This window comes from Canis lupus, chromosome 1 (genome assembly GCF_003254725.2).
Source record: "Canis lupus dingo isolate Sandy chromosome 1, ASM325472v2, whole genome shotgun sequence".
NCBI lineage: Eukaryota > Metazoa > Chordata > Mammalia > Carnivora > Canidae > Canis > Canis lupus.
The window spans coordinates 83,578,450-83,593,787 of record NC_064243.1 but is presented as its reverse complement, the minus strand read 5'-3'; positions in this window follow the sequence as shown (position 1 = coordinate 83,593,787).

Genomic DNA, 15,338 nt, shown 5'->3' with positions numbered 1-15,338 from the left:
AAGTAATTGAGGATAATCATAGACTCACAGAGATGCTTAAAAAAAAAAAAGGCAATTCTAAGAGAAGCTGGTGATTTTCCAGGTGCTTGGAGGTTGTTTCAGGTTGGCGTCCTAGAGCTGAAGTGCTCCACTAGTTGTTTAAAGCAAAATTTAACAGATTTTAAAACTAAAAGCATTGATCCACACAAGATGAGCCTTATATAAAGTTCCTCTTGACTTCAGTTTTTGGAACCAGTGGTAACCCATGCAGTATGTTTCAAGCAACGTCTCTATTCCAGACATCCAGACCCCATGTGGCCCTGAAGAGAGGACACAGAAATAGAACTGCACCCATCTTTCTGTTGGGGCACCACTTGTGCCCCATGGTTTCTAATCAGGTCTTCAAATAACTGGTCAGAGACAGCCAATTCACAATCTCCATCTATCCCAGGCTTGTGTCAATTGCCACCAACAATTGATCACAAAACTCGTTATTGAAAAATTATCAAATTTTTTTTTTCAGAAATCTAGATCTAGGCAGCATTGAAACACAAAAGGCAAAACTACTTTTAAACTCTGGTTGGACCATATAAGATGACAGATATTAACCTTTTTTTACAAAAAAGATTTTATTTATTTATTCATGAGAGACACAGAGAGGCAGAGACATAGGCAGAGGGAGAAGCAGGCTCCCTGCAGGGAGCCCAATGTGGGACTCGATTCCAGGACCCTGGAATCATGATCTGAGCCAAAGGCAGACGCTCAACCACTGAGCCACCCGGGTCCCCCAGTTATTAACCTTTGATAGCATTATCATAAATTATGAATGAAGCCAGTTTTGTGCACAAAGCATTGCTCCATTCCTAGATCCTCTTCTCTATTTAAGAGTAAGAACTGGCAACATGTTCCCATAATCATACCAAGCTGGTGTCCACAAGACATTTCAGATCTCGCGGGAGTAGCCACCATTTGGCCCCATACTCCACATGGCAAATGGCTTCTTGACCCAGTTAGAGAAGAGGTACAAGTGAAGCAGATCCCACCACACCATCTTGGTGGGGTGGCGGGGGTGTCTTCCATGGCCAAGCCATCATGCTATACAAGTTTTCTCTCACTGTTTTCTGAACTTGAACTTGCTAAGTTTAACTGGATGAATAAATATTACTATAAAATAAGATGCTATAAAGTTCTTTATAGCTGTATCTCACAGATCTTTAAATCTCTCAAGTTCATGAAGCAGGGCATGGCTTGTATAAGTACTCAATAATGTGTCAACTACATGTATTGAGGTCCATTCTCCTTTGGTCATTTTAGCTTCCCAACTATTTTCTGTCGTTTCACTGGTTTTACCCTTGAACAAATGACCCTCTTGAAGAGACACCAGATTTAGACATGTTTTTGGTGTTGTTTTTGGTTTTTTACCATAAGCAGCAGGAGGAGAAATAGCAGCCCCTTGGCAAAAGCACTGGAAAAACTCTTTCCCTTCTTTTCTCCAAAGATTTAACCAAAAGCAATGAGAGAAGGAGCCTGAGTGGCTGTTAGAGGTTGAACATGACTTCCTAGATTTTCACAACTACTCAGCCAGGCAGGAAATAAAAAATAGAGAAACCAGAGAGCCCATTTTGTTAAAACAAATTGGATCTAAAAGCCTGGATTTGGCATATCCCTCTCAAATCCCCTCATCCAGTCTGATTAAGTCACAAAATCTCAGTCAAGATGAAGGAGAATCCAGAGAACTGATCATTTCTTGTGCTATTTCACTGGACAAATAAGAAAATTTAGAGAAGCTACTGCTTTTTAAGAGAGGGACATTATATGCTTGTCATATGAATTCCTCATGCAGTCAAAATGGTAAGCCAGATGCCATCTTACATGTCACCTTAGTCACTGGACATTTGCATGTGGCCAGAAGATGAGGCAAGCAAGAGAGAACATGCAAGATTACATAGTAGGTTTGGATGAGGTAGGCTTATCCACATTCCACCAATCAGAATTGATCCAGTGGTGCCACATAACAGTAAAGTTATGGGAGATGTAGTCCACTTGTGTGCCCACAGGGAAAAGAAAGCAGGTTGGAAACACTCAGCAGTCCTGACACAAATGTGAAAAGAATCCAGGAAAGTCTCTAATTTCCTATCAGGTACTGTAACAGACATTTATTCAACAAATATTTACTTCTACTACAATATGCCAGGCATTGTTCACTAGGTACACAAATCATGAAATATGACAGATGAAGATTATGCTCTTATGGTTCAAGAACGGTTGATATACAAGAGGACAAAGACATAAATAACTATAAAAGATAAATTTTATTACAACCACCACACTAACTAAAAAAAATAAAAATAAAAAATGCTCTTACAGATGGTCATTTTTTTCTCTAACTCTACTCTTGAACTCATTATCACTCATCATTCACTCACCATTGCCCATTCTGGTTAAAAAAAAAGTAATTAATTATTAATTTCTTAATACTGAAACAAAATCTTCCTTTTTTTTTTACCCCTGATTATAGCTGGTTCCACTCATTGAAATTCAGCAGAACAAGTGTGTGTCCAAACCTCTTGGTCATATCAACACCTTAAATAAAAATACACTTTTCACTCCTGACTCCCAGTCTTCCTTTTCGTATACTAAAAATTCTCAAGTATTTCAAACATCTCTGACAACGTAATCTGCTCATTTTGAAGAACCTCTTCAGAACAACCAGTAAAACAGATCAATGACATGAGGGGCACTTAGGGATTCGATCTGTATCAATGGTATTAGTCATCTATGCATTTAGAACATGGTTTTTACACATACTTGTGTTTTAAAACATAGGTTTTGTTATTATTCAGGTACCATGAGGCCAACAGATCAGGAGATGAGTACCATTGAAAAGAGTTTGCTGCCAACAGTTTCCAAGAGAAGGGGGCATCCGTTTCAAGCCATATAAGACCACGTGGGGAAGCACCAGCTTGGTCAGGAGGCAGAAACCCAGGAAAGAGCTTTCCTCGTGGTTTCTAAGGCAAGGAACTGATGAGACAAGGTAAAGAGGTTTAGGATTGGCCGATCTGGATAATTGGACTTGGATCATTTCAGCAGGCTCTGGGGTTTAGGAACTGTCTCCAATCTTCCTCTGTATCTAGGCCTGGGGTGATTAAGGTGGGGAGACAGTGAGCAGAGTGTGAGAGCCCAATTAGAGAAGCAGTTGAGGCAGGGACTCTGAATTGGTCACTATGCATTTCAAAGAGGCCACTCAGGAGCATCATTTCCTATCCTGGGAACCTGTCAGCCCTGGTGGGGGTGAGGAGTCTTTCGTCTTTGCAGGGTCAGCACAACCCCACATGTAAAAGCATCACAATAAAAAAAAAGGGTAAATACAAATTGATTTGTACATATTGACCCACAGGGGAAAACACCCAATCTCAAGTCTTATATGTGAAGAACAGAACAATTTCTCTCTTTCATGGGAAGATATTTTTTGAGATAATCATCTGTGTTTTTACATTTTACATTTTTTTTCCTCTGGTTCAGGCAGGCTCACACCTTAGGCTCTTGGTAATTCCTTACTCCAAGGATTTTTACAAGGCAGAGAGCTGAGTCCCAGGCTCCTGAGCCTGTCCCAGCAAAGATCATTCTATCACCTAGAGCACCAAAGAAGAGATCTTTCATCTTCAAGGTTTGGATCATGAAGAAATATGCAGTGATTGTGCTGACTGGAACAAAGACACTTTATCCCAATTTCTAGGCAGGACAGAGACCTCCCTAGTGAGGGGGGGCACCATGATTTATTAAGCACCCTACTACTGGCCAGGCAGAGTGTGGATCATTACAATAATAGTTTGCTAGGGCTGCTGTGATAAAGTGCCACAAACTGGGTGGTTTAATGACAGAAATTTATTGTCTCATAGTTCCGGGGGCTAGAAGTCCATGATCAACATGTTGGCAGGCTTGGATCCCTCTAAGGGCTGTGAAAAAGAACCTGTTCTGTGCCTCTTACCTAACCTCTCGGGTTTTGTGGAAATCGTTCATGCTCCTCCGCTGATAGAAATAGCATCCCGATCTCTGCCTTCATCTGTACCTGGCATGCTCCCTGTGTGTGTGTATCTGTGTCCAAATTTCTCCCTTTTATAAATCCTATTGGTTGGGGCCCACCCTAATAAACTCATTTTAACTTGATTACTGCTGTAAACTCCCTATCTCTAAATAAGATCACACTCTGAGGAATAAGGAGTTAAGACACCAACATGTCCTTTTTTTTAAGGGACACAATTCAGCTCATGAAAAGTAGGGGAAAAAAATAATGAACAAGCACACAAGTTCCTTCCTCTCACACAGCATGCATTCCACTGACATTTTGTAAGTTCCACCTGTCCAATGAGATGACACTCAAATTTGATCTCAAGAAAATAAAGGTTTTTCTTGAACATTTGTATGAACCAACAATACACACGTCACACAACTCGTTCATAAGGCAAAGGAAAGAGGCCAAAGCAGCCTTAGAAAATAACAGGGCAGAGGGAAGAGAGAAAGTTGTTTAAAGGATGCTATAAGAGGCATTTAAGAGGTAAGTGAATTGAGTGGGAATTCAGAGATTCCAACATGGCCAGCCAATCCCAAACCTTCCAATCATCCTTCTGTGAGCTTTTCCCACAGACCAAAGGCCCCACCTCTCTTTTCAAACAGGAACTGAGAATTTATAGTTTCTCACAGCCAGCTAGAAATGTTTAACCAGGAAGGCAGAAAATGGAATTAACAATCCCTTTACAGCTCCACGTAGCAGTAGAAGGGATCTGCCAAGTAGGGAAGTTTTACGGGCGCTATGTTCTATACAGATACTACTTAGTATCATCTAGAATGTGTTAACAACCTCGTCCTCGATACTCTCCATCATCACCACACTTTACAAACCTAAAGTCCTGAAGTTTCCTAACAAACCTGGGTAAAATGCCATTTTACTAAGGGTTGGGGATAGGTAAGCAGGGGAGGCAAAGTCAGGAAAGATTTTGCCAAAATAAATAGTAACTCTAAACTCAACCCTCAATCCACAGGAGCTTTCCCTCTGCAAACCTCTCACCCACATTGTTGGTCAGGGAATTCTTGTTCAGGAAGCCTTGAAACTCCCTCTGCATACACCAGACAAGATAGAAACATGACACCGGTGAAAACTTGTTTTGTTTGTTTGTTTTGTGCTTAAAGCCATGGAATCCTAAGATGTTTCTAGTCTTGGAAGAAAAAGTCAGAATATTTTAGGTGTTAAAATAACAGGCCCCTGAAAAAAAAAATCCCTTGGTGTATGTCTTAATTCTACATCATCCATCTAAAAACCAAAAAATCTTCATCATCATTGATCTTTAAAATTAAAACTAATTATTCCAGGTTCGTGAGAGGGTAGGGGATTTAAGTTCTCTCACTCTAAATTCTCTCTTCCAAAACACCATAGCCCTCTTCCCCAAAAGATTAAGAATTAAATTCCTAAAAGTAATGTTATAGGAATGTGTGGAGACTTATCCCTCAGATGGTTAAATGGCATCGTGCTATGGGAAATACTCATCTACTTCTTAGAATTTAAATCTCGTCTCCAGACAAATTCAAGGTAGCAGTCAGATTGCTTTCTAATTCATGTTTCAGAGAGGACTCCCAGGTGCCATCTAGACAGTTCTGTCTCACGTCCCGCTTTTGCCTCACTCACGCCCGCCTTCTCCTTCACCCTACGAGAACAAATGCCTTGTCCAATTGCCCTCAATGGACTGTGCAGTGAAATACTTTTTAAAAATAAACTCTTCAGTGAAAGAGCCCAGATATTGGCTCAAAATGGCCAGTAAATTGTTTTTCCCCTGCTAGCTTTTCACAGAGATTGTATTAGTTATTTTTCTGCGTGTCCCTGGAGGTCAGGAATAACAACTGCCAAAAGGCAAGGCATTGTGAGCAAATGTAAAAAATAATAATAATAATAATTAAATAAATATATAAAAAAATAAATAAACAACCCCCCCCCAAAAAAAACCCCATCTGAAAGGTAAGCACAAAAGAAAGCTGAGCTCAGGCCCCACCCCCAGAGTCCTGTCCATTTCCCTCAGCCATCCAACAAACACTGAGTGAGTGCTTGCTCTGGGCTAAGCATCATAGCAGATCCGAGGATAAAAGGATGGTTAACCTGGTCCCTGTCCTTGAGGTTTTCATAGTGTGGCAAAGCAGGCAGAGCCGCGAGCAAGAGCAGCCACACATTTCAAAAGCAGTATTTATAGAGAGGGTTCTGATCACTGTAAAGAAGGAGTCATTATATCTATTTGGGAATCGCTGTAGGAGAAAATGGGGGAGATCTAGAGAAATAGGGCCATTTGAACTGAGCCCTGAGGGTGACAAGATGTTTATCAGAAGGAGTATTTCCAGCTGGGGAAGAAGCCCGAGCCAACAGAAAGCGAGAAATCTAGAACATGGAGCACTGGAGCTGCATTCTGAATAACCCCCAGACATGTTTTGCCTGTGTTATACTTAATTACATTAATTCTGTACGAAATTGGAATCTCCAGATGCTTTTTTTTTTTTAAGATTTTATTTATATATTCAGGAGAGACACAAAGAGAGAGGCAGAGGGAGGCTCCCTGCGGGGAGCCCGATGCAGGACTTGACCCCAGAACCCTGGGATCACACCCTGAGCCGAAGGCAGATGCTCAACCGCTGAGCCACCCAGGTGTCCCTCCAGATGCTTTTATAAAAAATAGAAGATCTAGCAACATTGTGCACATATTCCCAGCTGGAAAAACTGTTGCTTTTAGATAAGACATGTTTTCTCTAGTTCTGCTCTTTACTCTTTTCCTAACCTGTCTGGTTCCTTCAACAATTGCGTTCATGGGGAGCGATGACAGAAGATCAGTGGAGAGAAGTCAAAGTAGCCTTGCTACAATGGCTCTGGAATGCCTACCCGAGAAGCTTCTGTAGTTCAGTGTTTCTATGACTGTGCCTTACAGAACTGGTCACTCATAAGTTGGATCAAATACCCGATCTGTTATTTTCTTATCAATCTTTTTTTTTTTTAAGTATTGGGATTGGTTGCCACTCTTCTATGCTGGTGTATTCAAAAAAAAATATCTGTTATTCATAACCACAACTACTTGCTCAGGGAGACAGTTTTTGGTAAATAGAAAACCCTCAGTTTCATTGAGGGTTTTGGATTTACAAGTTTTGGAGAATACAGAGTTCCCAAGGCAAAGGAAGTACATGAGGAAAGAGGAAAAAGACACCAAGAAAGGAGTCAGCGAGACCCTGAAGCTTGGGCACTGATGGGCCAAAGGATCAATGAGAAACTGTCAGTGTCGGAATGTCCCAAAGGAGTTTTAAAGCAAGGATGGTGGGGCACCTGGGTGACTCAGTCCATTTATCATCTGCCTTTGGCTCAGGTCCCGAGGTCCTGGGTTCAAGTCTCAGGTCGCGCTCCCTGCTCAGCAGGGAGCCTGCTTCTTCCCCTTCCTCTGCCTGCTACTCTACCTACTTGTGCTCCCTCTCTCTGTCAAATAAATACATAAATAAAATTAAAAGGGCATTTATTTTAAAAAATAAATAAAGCAGGGATGGTAAATGTATGGTTTCAGGTTATTTGTTGCTCAAGGACCACATGGGACATACACCCCCATGTGGGACATACACCTCCCATTGATGTGGCTTCTGATTTTTAATAATGTCAACCTCAAAATGCTATGTAGCCTTGAGGATTTAGATATGCAGATACTCACAGAAATCTTTAGAAGATGTTTAGACTTCTTCAATTAGATATTAGATGGAGATGTAGAATTGGTGTGCTTTAAGCTAGATCGTGGAAAATGAAAGCTCTGGCCAATTTTAAGTTTAGAGTAGAACTTAATCACTGGTGAAATAATATTTAAAACAAAATTACATATTAAATTATCTTATGACTAATCTTAATATTTGATAATAATGTATTATTTTTTTAAGATTTTATTTATCTATTTATTTGAGAGAGAGACAGAGACAGCAGAGCCAGAGAGAGAGCATGAACTGGGGGTAGTGGCAGAGGGAGAGGAAGAAGCAGTCTCTGCACTGAGCAGGGAGCCTGATGCAGAGCTTGATCCCAGCAACCTGGGATCATGACCTGAGCTGAAGGCAGATGCTCAACCGACTGAGCCACCCAGGCATCCCATTAATGTATGATTTTTTTCTGTAAGGAGCAACACGGGTCCCAGCAGCTCTGACACCTGAATACACTTGATGAGCATGAAGCAAGAGAAGACTTTCTGAGGCTCTCCAGTTCTCTGGTTGGGAAATGGTTCATGGAACTCAACCCAGGAGAAGCCAGAGAATATTTTCTCCAAGTCTCCATTTGTCTCACGGGAAGATAGTGTTCTTTTAGGCAAATACCCTCGCCCTCATAGGCAAGGTTGATGCCAGCTTGCCTGATTGCGCTTTGTTAATGAGCACAACCCTACCTGTGTGGACCCGAATCGCAGTCTCACCAGCTGGTGAAACAGCTTTGGTCCATAATTCACCTCCTGGCTTCTGATCCTTTTGCCTGATGGATGCAAATCCCTGTGCTTTCCATTCCAAATGGTGCCTACAGTAAAGCTTTGGTCTCACAGTAAATCATCAGCTCATAATCCTGCCTTCAGCTGCAATGAAATGTGTCCCTTAGATTTCCCAGTCTGGAGACTCTTGCCGAGATAACAAAGGCCTGCCAGGTGGTTGGGGCTCAAGCAAGCATCTGCTCAGCTTTGTGTTTGACCAAAATGACCACAGGGATGCATGTATCCACAGATGTGTTATCAGAATCAACAGAAAAAAAGGGAAAAAAAGACCCTAATGTCTGACTTTAAAAGTTTTATATTGTAATTCATTTCTAAATAAAAATTCCCATGATCTACTGTGTCCCTGGGCACAGGGTTTCATATGCCTTTTGAAAAGGACACAGATAATTGAAAAAGGAAATATGTGGTAAAAGTGGCCAAAATAGGTATCAAATTGAATCAGCACATACTGACTGAGTATCCACTCTAATAATAGTGACCAACCATGGCAGAGTTCTTCGTATCCTAAAATGCTTTTAACATATATTCTTCACTTGAGCATCAAAACAAGCCCACTATGGGAAAAACAGGTGTTACAGAAGATCATCAATATTTGTAGCCAGGACTTGCAAAATTCAGCTGTGAAATGAAAAAGCATTCTTATAGTCTACACAATATCTAGAAAAGCCAAAAGACTACTTTTCAAAAATCTATTCAAAGTAAAAAGATAATTTCATTAGCTTCATGGATGATAAATATGCAAAAACCTAAATTTTAAATTACTATATCAGTAAAAATGAAGTGAAAAAAGTCTCATTTGCTACAGTAATAAATACTATAAAATTCAGTGAATAAATTGACAGTAAAACTACAGAACTTATATGAACAAAATTACAAACTTTCTCAATAAGGCAGAGAGACTCATCACACAGCATTCCTAAATGAAGAATGAGAAAAGAAACAACAAAAACATAGTATGTAGAAGAAAAAAAAAAAAAACATAGTATGTAGAAAACATAATAAAATGACTCAGAAAAGTTTATGGTAGCAATAATTTATGAGAAATGTGTTAATTTACCTTTCTAAAGGTAGAGGCACAAATCAGGTTTTTGTAAAAAATTTAAATAGATCGTGTTTTTAAGAGAGCTTTAAAACAAATTGATACAGGAATGTTGCAAATAAAGAAACTTTAAAAGATACCCTAATAATGGTAACAAAAAATGACCTAAGGATGTAGAAATAGTAGTCAGACAAAACAGACCTCAAGGACATTATAGTATGGACTAGTTAGCTTTTTTTAAAATTACAAATCCACCTAGAAGATTCAATAGTCATCTATTTTTTAATGTACCTATCACTGTAGTTTTGAAATATATATACATCAAAATTTATTAGAGTTCCCAGCAGAACTTGAAAAAGCTACAGTGAACAAAAATCACACAGACCTCAGATCCTAGATCAATTTTTATCAAGAAAATTTAGAGATTTTAATACCACAGTTAACAACTTTGATCTAAGAGATAAATATTTAACTCTGTACCCAATAAACAGAGAATGCATATTATTTTCAAAAACATGGAACATTCATAAAAATGGACTATGTATTGAGTCACAAAGAAACTCTCAATAAATTCCAAAAAGATGAAAGTACACCCCACAATGGAAAGAACTAGAAGTTAAACAACAAATAGACAACACCATTACAAGAAAGAAGAAGAAGAAAGAAAGAAAGAAAGAAAGAAAGAAAGAAAGAAAGAAAGAAAGAAAGAAGAAAGAAAGAAAAGAAAGAAGAAAGAAAGAAAGAAAGAAAGAAAGAAAGAAAGAAAGAAAGAAAGAAAACGAACCTAGAAATTTAAAAATAAACTTCTATGTAATTCCTGGATAAAGAGGAAATCAAAACTTAAATTACAAATGATTTAGAAATAAAAGTAATCTAAGCTCTAAATACCAATACTTATGGGATTATATATATATATATATATATATATATATGAATATATATTCATATGTTTTAAGAAATAAAACTAAGCTTTCAGCTCAAGAAATTAGAATAAAATAACACACAAAGTTAAGAGAAAGAAATAATGCAGACAAAAGCAGAAATTAATCAAAATTAAGGAGAGTTGATCAAGAAAACAAAGAGTTAAAAAAAAAAAAGGAAAAGAAAACAAAGAGTTGACCCTGGAAAAAGCTTAAGACAGACTTCAAGAGAGGCCTCTCTTGCCAATGCATCTACAGGAAGAAGTACCTTCACGTCCCTCTCTATCCCCCTTCCCATACTTTATTATTCTTCGGTGCATTTGTTGTATACATATTAGTGTGCAATGAAGAATTAACCTCACCTAAAAGGTTTGATTTTGCCCGTCGCTACAGGGAGGTGAACTGCAGGGCCCTGGAATGTCATAATAAGAATGTCGTTGTCTGGAGGTTTGGGGCACTGGAATGTGTAAAAACGTGATTTACACAGGGGACTTTGGGCTATGCCGCATCTGTTCCAACATCTAGAGGGATAGAAGATTAAAGGTAGTAGCCCAACCTCAGGAGGGTTAGAGCCTAAAAGACAACAGGGCAAGCTGCATATGTGATTGAGCCCAGTAAAATCCCTGGATCCCAGAGGCTCAAGTGAGTCTCCTAGGTTGCCAATACTCTCTGCAAACTGTCACCCATTGTGGTCAGGAGGAGGTAATGCCACCATGACTCCATGAAGAGAGGACAACCAGAAGTTTGTACCCCTCTAAGAATCTTCCCTATGTGTCTCTTCCTCTGGTTGGTTCTAATTTGTATCTTTTCCCCTGTAGCAAACTGAATCCATAAGTACAATTGCTTTTAGAAAATTCTGTGAGATCTTCTAGTGAATTATCAAATCTGAAGGTGGTTTTGTGAATACCCTAAATTTATAATTGGTGTCAGAAGTGAGAGCAGTCTTGTGGGAACTGTTCCCTCAGACCTTGGATTTTAGCTAACTCTGGGTAATTGGGTTATTGTCTTCCTCCCGCCCCATACCCCAAAGAGGTTGTCAGCTTCAAAAGGTTTGGTTCACTGTTGTATACCTAAAGCATATAACCATATCTTATACATAGAAACAGCATAATAAATATTTATTGAACTGATTAATTAATCCAAGAAGATAAAACAGTTCACCTTCAAGGGACAAAAATTGCATTGACTTTTGCAACAATAAACACTGGAAGACAATAAAACGCTATTTACTAGCTTTCAGGGGGAAAAAATTATTATCCAAGATTCCTACTCCATCAATTTCTTGCTCCTATGTGAGGATGCAAAAAAAAATCATATTCAAATATGCAAGATTGCAGAATAATCATAATTAAATACTTTTTCTGGATAAAGAAGAAGTCACTTTCAAAGACATTTACCAAAACACTAGAGGATGAGCCAAACACAAAAAAAAGAGAAAATAATAATAGCTAATAGCGCTTGCTATATGCTAGGCACTCTCCCGGGTGCTTATAATAATTCAATGAGCCTTTTTGTGCAAACCAATGAGGTAGCTACTACTATTATTCCCCATTTCCAGTGAGGAGGATGAAACATAGAAAGGCTACTCAAAATCATACAGTCAATAAGAAGTGGTACCAGGATTTGAACCTCAGCATTCTGGATTTGAGTTTCAAACTTGCAGACCTTATACCTTACTGCCTTTTTTTAAAAAAGATTTTATGTATTTATTCATGAGAGACACACACAGAGAGAGAGAGAGAGAGAGGCAGAGGCAAGGGAGAGAGAGAAGCAGGCTCCATGGGGGGAGCCTGACATCGGACTTGATCCCAAGACTTCAGGATCAGACCCTGGGCTGAAGGCGGCACTAAACCGCTGAGCCACCCGGGGCTGCCCATCTTTACTGCCTTTAATAAACCTGTAAACATAATCACGAAAGTTAATTGATGAATCTGAATATTTACTTCACTTATTGCAAAGCTAAACACTAAAAAAAGAGTTTTTGTTTCAAATGATGCAATTATTTGAATGTACAGAACACAATGCAGAGTCCCAGGGAAAATTAATGAAGATTAAAAAGTGGAGAACACATCTTTAAAACAAAGATGGCTGGCTCGGTCAGAGCAGTGTGTGACTCTTGATCTTGAGGCCATGAGCTCAGGTCCCATGTTATGGGTAGAGATTACCTAAATAAATAAATAAACTTAAAAAAATTAAAAAAAAAGAATTCTCTTTTTAAAAAGCTTTGATGTAATCTCTCATAAAGTATTTAAAAGAATGTCTAGCTATGATTCAAAACATACTGGGACTTTGTCAAAATAAAAAGCATCTGCACAGTAAAGGAAACAATCAACAAAACTAAAAAGCAACCTTCAGAATGGGAGAAGATATTTACAGATGACACATCTGATAAAGGGTTAGTATCCAAAATCTATCAAGAACTTATAAAACTCAACATTCAAAAAATGAATAGTCCAATTAAAAATGAGAAGACACGAATAGACAATTTTTTCCAAAGAAGACACACAGATGGCCAACAGACACATGAAAAGATGTTCATCATCACTCATCCTCAGGGAAATGCAAATCAAAACGACAATGAGATATCATCTCACACCTGTCAAGATGGCTAAAATCAACAATACAAGAAACAAAAGGTGTTGGTGAGAAGGGGGAAGAAAGGGGATCCCTCTTACACTGTTGGTGGGAATGCAAACTGGTACAGCCACTCTGGAAAACAGTATGGAAGTTCCTTAAAAAAGTTAAAAATAGAACTACCCTAGGATCTAGCAATTGTACTATTAGGTATTTACCCAAAGAATACACAAACACTAATTCAAAGGGATACATGCATCCCAATGTTTATAGAAGCATTATTTACAATAACCAAGATATGGAAGCAGCCCAAGTGTCCATTGACTGATGAAAGGATAAAGATGTGCCATATATATATATATAATATTATTCAGACATAAAAAATAGAATAAAATCTTGCCATGTGTAATGACATAGATGGCATTAGAGAGTATTATACTAAGCAAAATAAGTCAGTCAGAGAAAGACAAATACCAAGGATTTCACTCATATGTGGAATTTAAGAAACAAAACAAACAGCCAAAGGGGAAGAGAGAGAGAGACAGAGAGAGAGAGGCAAACCAAAACACAGACTCTTGTAGCACCTGGGTGGTACAGTCAGTTAAAGTATCTGATTCTTGGTTTCAGTTCAGTTCGTGATCTCAGTATCATGGGATCGATCAATCAAGCCCTGAGTTGGGCTGCATGCTCATCATGGAGTCGGCCTCAGATTCTCTCTCCCTCTCCCTCTGCTTCTCCCACTCATGCTCTCTCTAAAATAAATAAACCTAAAAATACAAAAAAAAAAAAAAAAAGAAAAACTCTTAGCTATAGAGAACAAACTGATGGTTCCCAAAGGGGGATGGGTAAAATAGGCGAAGGAGGTTAAGAGTACACTTATTGTGATGAGCACTGAGTAATGTATAGAGTTGTTGAATCACTCGATTGTACACCTGAAACTAATTTAACACTGCATGTTAGTTATACTGGAATTTAAATAAATAAACAACTGAACACCAGGTGATTAAAATAAACCTTAAAAAAAGAAATAGAAGAAAAATGGAAGTAGATATTTCAGAGAAACAAAAATAAGCACCATCATGAGTCAAAATTCAATAATGACAAAACATTAGCTAAATAGAATCAGATATGAGGCATCTAATTCAAACTTATTTGGGAAGCAGGTAAAGCCTCCTTAAAAAGTTATGATATGGGCAGCCCGGGTGGCTCAGCGGTTTAGCGCTGCCTTCAGCCCAGGGTGTGATCCTGGAGACCTGGGATTGAGTCCCACGTCAGGTTCCCTGCATGGAATGGAGCCTGCTTTTCCCTCTGACTGTGTCTGTGCTTCTCTCTCTCTTTCTCTGTGTGTGTGTGTGTGTGTGTGTGTGTGTGTGTATGTGTGTGTGTGATGAATAAATAAATTAAATCTTTAAAAAAAAAAGTTATGATACTTGTTTCCTGCTTGCTCATCACCCCAATTCATTCTCCATCCTTCACTGTGCCCAATGAGTATCTCCATTAATTTAAATTTAATTCATTGCTTTTAAGCCATTTTAAATTCTTTTCACAAATGTAATTGCTATCAGGACACATACACACACACACACACACACTCTCTTCCCAAAAACTGAAAAATTTTCACAAAACAATGCATAACCTTACCATGTATGAATCTCTCTGATGCATTCTATGATAATTTGCCTTATCTCTTTCTTTTTTTCTTTTAAATGTGGCTTACAATCAACTAAATTGATTTCATGACTTACCATTGGACTAAACCTGTAGTTTGTAAAACATTGGTTTAAAGGAGGAACAAGCCAGTATGCATAGGAAAAGATACTCAATATTGCTAGATAGCAGGAAAGTACAAATTAAAACTATGAGATACTACTACATAAATATTCAAGTCTAACAAAAAAACAAAAAACCAAAGCAAAACAGAAACAAAGTCCTTATACATACAGTCACGTGAGAAAAATCCCAAAAACATGTTAAGCAGAACAAGTCAGACACAAAAGGGTATATACCTTGTGATTCCATTTATAAAAAGTTCAAGATCCAGGAAAAAATGATCTATAGTAATAAAAATCAGTACCAAGGTAGGGGCTGGGAATTGACTGGAATGACACATGAAAAAAATTTTCTGAGATAATGGCATTATCCTCTATTATTGATCTAGATGATGGTTATATAAATAATTTATCAAAATTCACTAGTCTGTATGCTTAAGATTTCTATATTTGACTATATATCAATAAATAAATATTGGGATTTTTACAGGCTAAGACTTAGCCATCAAAGAGAAGATGGAGAAAGAAG